This window comes from Giraffa tippelskirchi, chromosome X (assembly GCF_054371585.1).
Source record: "Giraffa tippelskirchi isolate mGirTip1 chromosome X, T2T-mGirTip1v1.2.pri, whole genome shotgun sequence".
NCBI classification, from domain to species: Eukaryota; Metazoa; Chordata; class Mammalia; order Artiodactyla; family Giraffidae; genus Giraffa; species Giraffa tippelskirchi.
In genome coordinates, this window is record NC_137289.1 from 8,125,708 (window position 1) to 8,134,486 (window position 8,779).

The 8,779-nt window shown below is 36.9% G+C and overlaps 1 non-coding gene across 1 annotated transcript; it reads right to left on the reverse strand.

Moving 5' to 3' along the window:
* Positions 1–621: 621 nt before the first annotated feature.
* TRNAA-UGC (transfer RNA alanine (anticodon UGC)) lies at positions 622–693 on the reverse strand. Its single transcript has one exon. It is a non-coding gene; the product is annotated as a tRNA-Ala (tRNA).
* Between the last annotated feature and the right edge of the window lie 8,086 nt (positions 694–8,779).

An 8,779-nucleotide genomic window follows, 5' to 3' on the forward strand; every position in this document is an offset into this window, starting at 1 on the left:
AAGAATGATTGAATACAACCAAAAGTAGTAATCTTGATTGCAGAAACTATGTGGGACATGATATCTTTGCTGCGTGCTCAGTCGTGTCCAAATCTTTGTGACTCTATGGACTGTAGCCCACCAGACTCCTCTGTCCATGGGATTCTCCAGGCAAGAATAGTGGAGTGAGTTGCCCTTTCCTTCTCCAGGGGATCTTCCTGACCCAGGAATCGGACCCATGTCTCCTGCCCATGTCGCCTGCATTGCAGGCAAATTTTTTACTGCTGAGCCACCAGGGAAGCCCTTTGCTAGAGCATATTAATAAATCCTCTGATGCATCTCATGCCACCACTGATTTAAGGGAAATATTCTTTTACATTCTAATCAGCAAAGTGTATCAGAAATAATTTTCATTTATATAGAATCAATAGCATGCATTTATAATATTGTGGCTCTGTTAACCTTCTTGCACTCTGTTATAATCTGAAGAAAAACAAATATTTTTCCTTGGATTTACTCTTAATTTTCATATATAAGATATAGCAATGTTAATTATATTTATCTTGTAATATTTTTTTTTTAAACTCAGATCTGCACTTACACGAGCCAAATTTTCCAAGAATTAAACAAGGAGAAATCAAGTGGAGATGCTGGGGATTGAACCCAGGATCTCATACATGCAAAGCATGTGCTCTGCCACTGAGCTACATGCCCAGGCTGGTGTAATGCTTGGTAATAAATCTTGTCAGTGTATAACCAAAGTAACATTCCTGAACCAAACATTTTACTTAAAAAACAAATACTATGTCATATGGATATAATTTTGATAAAGGAAATTGGAGAATATCATAGATAGTAGTTCAATTATGGCTTCATAAGAGATATAATATTTGATCCTTCATAGAGGGAGTAAAGCCACAATTAACAAAAGATTGTCATAGAAGTGAGAGCAGGTTATATGGAGAAAACAAAGACAGAGGTATGATGATCCAGAAATCCATTCCTTTATGAGGATCCAATTAAATTATGTATTATTTACATGTTGCATTATAAAAATGATATAAGCTCACTATTGTCACTTTAGAATATATATGTATAATATCTGAGATAATAGCTTTTCTACATAGGGTTACTCTTTTTCAGTCTTTCTTTTAGAATGAATTGGATATACAGCTCTCTATTCTGTTTTAGTCCTATTTACATTATCTAATCTACATTTTCCCCACATTTTTCCAAATAGAATTTAAAGGTCTGGAATTTTACACGATTATATGAATATGCTCTAATTTATTTTATCCCATTCCCTACACTTAAATGTTTAAATTTTTCTATTTCTTCTTATTATACAATAACTGGGGAGGCCATCAGTATTTATTAATATATGTCTGTATTTCTGATTACTTCCTTATAATATAGTCCCCAAAGTATAATTTCTACATTATAATGCTTGAGATTTTTTGAACATTGCTATAGATTGCTGTTTTTCTCCATAAGTTTATAAAATTTGTACTAAAGTTCAACCAGCAATATTTGGTGCTTTTTTTTAATAATGCCTTGTCAAAACTGAGCATCTGTATCCTTTTAGAATTCAATAGGTAACAAATGGTATATCATAAATATTTAGTTTTGCATTTCTGTGATCATAGTTTGCAATGTTTATCTCATAATTTTAATTTTTGATGTATATGGCTATGATTTGTTTAGTTCCTACTTTTCAAATCAGCATCTCAGCTTTCTTATTAATATATGAAATTTTAATAATAAAAGTTTAAAAATGCTTTAAAATTTTCCAACCATTACAAAAACAAAAATCCTCTTTCCCCATATGTATCTATTGTTAACACTTTTCTTGATAGTACACTTTTACTTTATATAATTTTTTTTGAGCAATAATCAACACTGAATTGACAAGCCAGGGTTCTCATTGCAGACTCCACCAAATCTTTCTGTGTGACCTTGAAAATGTAGACAACAGATTTTATTCTAATGCAGAGACAGCAGGTGCCCACCCATTCATCCATTCACTCATTTATTCATTCTTAAGTCTGTTATTTTAATTAGTACCCCATGGAGAGAACTTGGAAATTTTCCATCTCTATGCCTCTCCCAAAGCTGCTGGATGCCTGAAATGTAACCATTAGAGAATCATTTTAGGGATTATTGATCTGCAGACAGAGCTGTCAAGAGGTTCAACTAAAAAAGTCAAGCAACAGGCAAATAACTGCCTCCTTCTAGCCATTCCATCCCGTTCTTCTACTCCCCTCCAATACACCAAGCAGGGCTTTGGGGAAAATTCCTTCTGTAGGGTCTCTTATCCCTTTCTTCTCATTTCACAGCTTTTGATTTATATTGGGAGGATCATGGTGAGGTTTCATGAGATTTATTTGGCAGCAAAGGAGGGTTGCTTTCCTGAACAGTTGTAGGTAAGAAGTTCAGGATACAGTGTATTTCATGCCCACTCATCTCATGAGGTATTGGAGTAGGAGTCCCATTATCTTTCTCCTGAATAAGAGTATCTTCCTCTTCTGGGTGGTAGGTGGGTTTGGGGTCTGGATGCATCTGTCTCAGGGCCAGGACTAAGGTGAAAGGTCAGGACAGAGCCTAGGTTAGGATGAGGGAAGTAACTAAGCTATGCGAGTGCAGGGTTGGATCCTGTATTTATGTAAAATTTTGTCCGTCAGATTTTTTCATTGATTTAGAATTTTTAAAACATGACATTAAAATAATGTGTATTTTTATTTACTTCTTGGTTTTTTTTTTTTTCTTTTTTTGCCCTGTTGTGCACCATGTGGGATCCTAGTTTCCCAACAGGGATCAAACCCTGTACCCCCTGCAGTGGAAGCACAGTTTTAACTGTTGGACCACCAAGCAAATCCGATTTACTGATGTTTTCATGGCCCCTAAAATTCTGTGTCCTAGTTTAGTGTTTTAGATGCTTGAGCCCAATCCTGGCCCTGACTTTATTTCCTAGAGATGGAAGGGGCTTATCATTACCTGCAAGCTCAGTGTTAACCGAAGCTGGATGATTCCCAAATCCAGTCCCCAGCTGTCACTTTAAGAGACCATTTTGGCTTTCTTCCATATTGATCTGCTCTAGCACTGGGTGTATTCTACATGTTTGAGTCTATGCCCTAGTCTGTCTCTATCCTGTGACAACTTAGCAATTATTTCTCATTTGGCATTTATCTTGGCTGAACAATAGGACAAGAGAAAAAGATACCGTGTACTCCACAACCTTCCACAGACTTTGGTTCAGGAATTTAACATGAGTGGAGTTGGGGATGGTGGGGAGAAGGACATATTCCTTCAAGGTTCTGAAGCGGCAGGGGCCTGCAGAAGGTATACTATCAAACAGGGATTCCCAAGCCTAGTTACATATTACAATTACCTGAAGAACTTTCAAAAATACCTATGTCTGGGTTCTAACCTCAGCCTTTCACTTAATTGGCCCAGGGTAGGGCTGAGTAACGGAGAAGGCAATGGCAACCCACTCCAGTACTCTTGCCTGGAAAATCACATGGACAGAGGAGCCTGGTAGGCTGCAGTCCATGGGGTCACGAAGAGTCGGACACGACTGAGCGGCTTCATTTCACTTTTCACTTTCATGCACTGGAGAAGGAAATGGCAACCCACTCCAGTGTTCTTGCCTCGAGAATCCCAGGGATGGCGGCGCCTGGTGGGCTGCCGTCTATGGGGTCGCACAGAGTCGGGCACGACTGACGCGACTTAGCAGCAGCAGCAGCAGGGCTGAGTAAACGGGATTTTGCAAAGCTCCTCAGAGGACATTATTGTGAAACCAAACTCGAAAATCACTATGTCTTTTCATCACTCAAGGGTCAGAGGAATCTCACTCTGAAGAGTGTGGGAAGCAGACTATTATGGATCTGAAGATTCCAGTGAATAGTTTCTCAGGGTTTTGGTGAAGAAATATCTTGTACAGCTAAAACTGGTAACAGTGAGAGGGAGGGTGGGGAAAAGGTTTTGGTATTTCCATAAGATTTGGACAGTGCTATATCCCGATAATATTCATTATCAATGTTGGGAGCTGAATGCCGTTTTTCCCACTGAGTGCCAAAATTTTTGTTGAGGTGTTTTGTTGTTGTTGTTGTTGTTGTTTTTTAGTGTAAGCCTCGTTTGTGCTTATAATCATAAAGAATCTCACCAATTGAGTTTCTAAACACATTTTAAACATTTACCAAGGAGCTTCTTCCAAAATATGTATTCTCTTGGGGGCATACCTATTAGGTATTTTGATGTGTGCATTGAATACCTCGAGAGACATGTTTCTGCTGCAAGTTTTTAGGCTAGAAGGTAAAATTTCTTGTAAACATCAATCTCAATTTCAAAGTCATCACCTCTTGCCTTCAGAAAATCCCCTCCATTTTAGAGTTGGAAATAAGAGAGCACCGATGTGGAGAGGGGCTGATATTGCTTCTCAGGTCATCAATGACCATAATGACGAGAAGAAGCTGGAATAGTTTCTATCTTCATTACCCTAATAGGACTTTGAGGACTATTAAGGTAATGAAGATTAATAGTTCCATTATTCTTTCACTTTCATGCTAAACAAAAGCCACAGATCATTGAGGAGACAAAGGTATTCCAAACTTGATGTAATTGTCATTGACTGAGAACAATGAAGGACTCCATTTGGTTCCTTGCACTAAGTTTGGTTTCAGTCTTTGCTGGATAACTAGAACTTTCACTGGTCTAGATGATACCGCTGAAAATGATCACCATACTGTCCTCTATTCTGAAGTTTATTAAAAGCAGCTCTTGTTTTATTGAGATGTCTTGAGAGTCATGAAAGGATAGGATGCCAGGGTTGTTTCTCTCTCCAACATTTTGCCAACTTTTGACCAACTTTTTGGTCTCACCATGCAGCTTGTGGGATCTTAGTTCCCTGACCAGGGATCAAACCCATGCCTTTGGCAGTGACAGTGCAAAGTTCTAACCACTGGACTGCCAGGAAGTCCCTGGAATTCTTGATAGAATAATTTTCTGAAACTTTGCACTAAGGTCAAATGACCTCCACTGGGAGGTTTTGAGTCATGGTAATTTTACCCAAAGAAATATTGATGTAGTATATTTTTTGTCTTGTTTCACAACAGCAAAATGGAAGTTTGCCTGGTACTTTTCCTAAACTGCTGCATGTACTTAAGGAGGTCACTTCCCTTCTTGGGGCCTCAGTTTTCATGTCAACATGCTGGAGTTGAAGTGCATCATTTCAGAACTCCCATCCAACTCTAAATATTCTATGGATTTGATGATTTCTAATTTAAATTGGGTGAAGTAATGCATGCAGTTTTTACTTTCTATCTAGGAAGACAAAATAATTTTTTCTGACAACAAATTCAGCCTATCAATGCTATAATGTTATCTTTGAACTTTCTCAAATTTATTTTTTCTAAAGAACTCAAAGTACTTTGACATTTCTTAGACTTTATTATCTCTGAGCCTGAGTCTAAACTGTTTTTCATTAATTCTCACCGTGGTTGTTCAAGCAAAGGTGATAGGAAGGTTATTATCCTTGCTTCACAGATGGAAAAAACAAGGTGAGTTAAAATACATTCTGCAAGGCATTGAGGGATAACAAGGAAAACAAGGACAAGGAATCAGCCAGTATGGAGAAGAGAAGAGGGAAAGAAACAAGGACTGCTGGTAGCTGAATTTGGGTATGAGATGTGGGGACAGAGCCTATACAGTGCCTGTTGTCAGGGAGCTCCTTGAAAAAGAAAGTAGCAGGAAGTAGTGGTCACATGATCACAATTCTGTCTGCCCAGCCCAGGCTCTAAGAACTTTTCTAAGAATTAGATGCTAAACGTGAAAGTGGACCTAGTAAGTTTTCTAACCTAATGTTTTACCCAATACCTAATTTTCCTCTAAAAGCAGCAACAACTGCAAAGTCTTATAGTGCCTGGTATGGCCTACACATTATCTTAGTTAAATATTCAGAGCAGGTACTACTATTGTGTCCATTGTACAACTACAGAAGCTGGAGTCTTGGTCCAGATCACACAGCGTTTAGGTGGTAAATCTAGCACATGAACCTAGATCTGTACCAGCTCAAATCTGTGCGTTACAAAAAAAATTGCATTCCAACGCTTCTCCAACAACCAATATTCTAAAAGCTTATAGTATTATCATTTCTGTCTGCATACTATATTGTTTTATAAGAATATATTTCAGTTTCTTCATGAAGATGCTGATACCTCTCTCACTTACGGTATGGACCTAGTTAGAAAAACCCTTTATTGTTTCTTTCCTATGAAAAAAATGAGCAGTGATATGAAACAACTACAAATGGTATGCAATGTCTCAGAAATCCACTGCATTTTATTTCAACAAGTATGTGGGAAGGCCTCGTTTGTACCACATGATATGCAGGGAAATATGAATATGAAGATAAATAATACAACTTCTATCTTCAAAAAATTTATAGTCATGGAAATAGGCCCCTTTCTTGGGCAACATGGGTGGCTGCACTGTATCCCACTCACTGGGAGTGACAGAACGGATCCTGAACATTGATGTTTTTTCTGTGTATCCTAGGGATCCTATGAGAAGTTATCTAAAGAGAAGTTTCTTTCTATGAATGATTTTCTTGGGCAGTCTTCACTGGTTGTTTCCTCAGGGCTGCAACCACTTTTTAGTGACTGTTGTGAAGAAACATTGAATAAATAATCAGTTGGAAAAGCCCTGTATCAGGGCAGAGGAAGGAGTATATATGTATGTATGTATTCCAGACATGTGAAATAACATTAGCAAAGACTGAGTCTTCAATGGTGCATAGTCTAAGGTTGGCAAGAAGTGGCTATTGATGAGGAGAAAAGTATAGGAGGAGAGATCAAAGCAGTTCTATACAAATATAAGGAGATATGATGAGAGTAGATTTCTTAAGTTGTGGAATACCATGAAAAAGCACTTAAATATTGATATGAACAAAATGGAAAGACATTAATCATTGCAGTTCTGAAGGCTGGGATCACTGTATACATAGTAGTTTTCTATAATCCAGTGGTTTCCAAAACGTGATTCATAGAGTACTTGACTTTTATGGAGTCCTCTCATTAGCCACCTCTGTAGTGTTAATATTGGGTTGGCCAAAAAGTTTGTTTGGGTTTTTTACATAAAATGATATGGAAAAGCCTGAATGACTCTTTTGGCCAGCCCAATATTTATAAAGTCAGTTCTATCTAGGGTCAAAATAATGTACACATGGAGCTAAATGTATTTCATAGCAAAACACACATAAGGGTTTGATAATAAAAAAAAAAGGTAAGATAAAGTATTCAAAAGTTATAGGAATTAAAAGCTTCTTATGCAATTTACTTAAACTTTAAAATAAATTTTTAAAAGCATGGACTATGGATGTCAAGTAATATTTCCATCATTGCCTAAAGGTATATTCTTAAGAGTTGCAAAGCAATCTTTGTTTCAAAATTCTGTGGCAACAGACAAGATTGATATCAAACTGAATAATTCATCAGCTAAACCTTGCTCATAGCCATTAGCAGTAATTCTGATGAGGATGCATACAGAGAACTTGTTCAAACTTTTCTCCTAATTTTAGCATTGAACTTGAACTGCTCCTGATTCAAATTTCACATGTTTGTCAGGATTTTCAATCTCCTCATTAGAAAAAAAAATTCAAGAAGAATTCATAGACTTTAGAAGACATCCTATATTTCTTTTACATATGAAATATACATGGATTAAAAATGCCTGATCCCTATATATTTAACATAACTTTATCAGATCCTTTTTGTGAAAGTACATCTTGAATCCCATAGAAAAAGCTTAAGAAAAATGTACTGAATATTTATAGTTTTATACTATCTGCCTATATCCAGTCTCAGTCTTCTCCACACAGTATTCCTTAGAAGCAGAGAAATAAGAAATGTTAATTTCCTCATTTTTGGATGAATGCATTAAGGCTCCAAGAGTTTAAATGATTATCCTAAATTTACATGAATAATTCAGTGTTAAAACCAGCATAGCATGCAGGTTACCAAATCCAAGTTCAATGCTCTTATGTCAAATCAGAATGTATTTTATGATTAGTATTATCAATTCTTCAAAAATAGTTTGAGGCATTTTATAATAGATGCTACATACAAACAAAAATCATAACAGAAATAAAAAAGAATAAGATAATAAATAAAGCTAATCCATATCCTTTGGTCAAGAATTTACTGTGGATTTAAATTTCCTTGCAGCAAAGTCAAAAGTTACATGATTTGTATCACTTGCCAAATAGAAAAATAAAGGCAACGTGTTACGTTACAACCATGCTAAAATCCTCAATGGCTTTCCATTGCACTTACAGATAATTCAGACTTCACATGTAGCCTACAAGCACAACATCCTTTGGCTCCCATTGTTTTTCTAGTCTCATCAAGTATTACTTTCCCCAGTGTTAACTACATTTTAATCTCTCTGTTCCTTCAATATGCCACACTCATTCCCATCTTCAGCTTTTTGGACTCACTATTCAATCCACTGGCAATACTATTCACCCAGATAGTCACATGACTTGTTCAGTCACTCAGTCATGTCTGACTCTTTGCGACCCAATGGACTGCAGCTTGCCTGGCTTCCCTGTCCTTCACCTTCACTGTTCACATAACTAGCTCTTTCTTATTATCTAGGTCCTAGGTCAAAAATCTTAGCTTTTCCTTATTCAAATCTCAAAGAAAACATAATTGATCATCTCATCTAAATTAGTCATTTCCCCAGCTACTCCCTAATTAATTACCATGCCCTATTTTCTTCAGAGCACTTGACCCTCTCTGAAGTC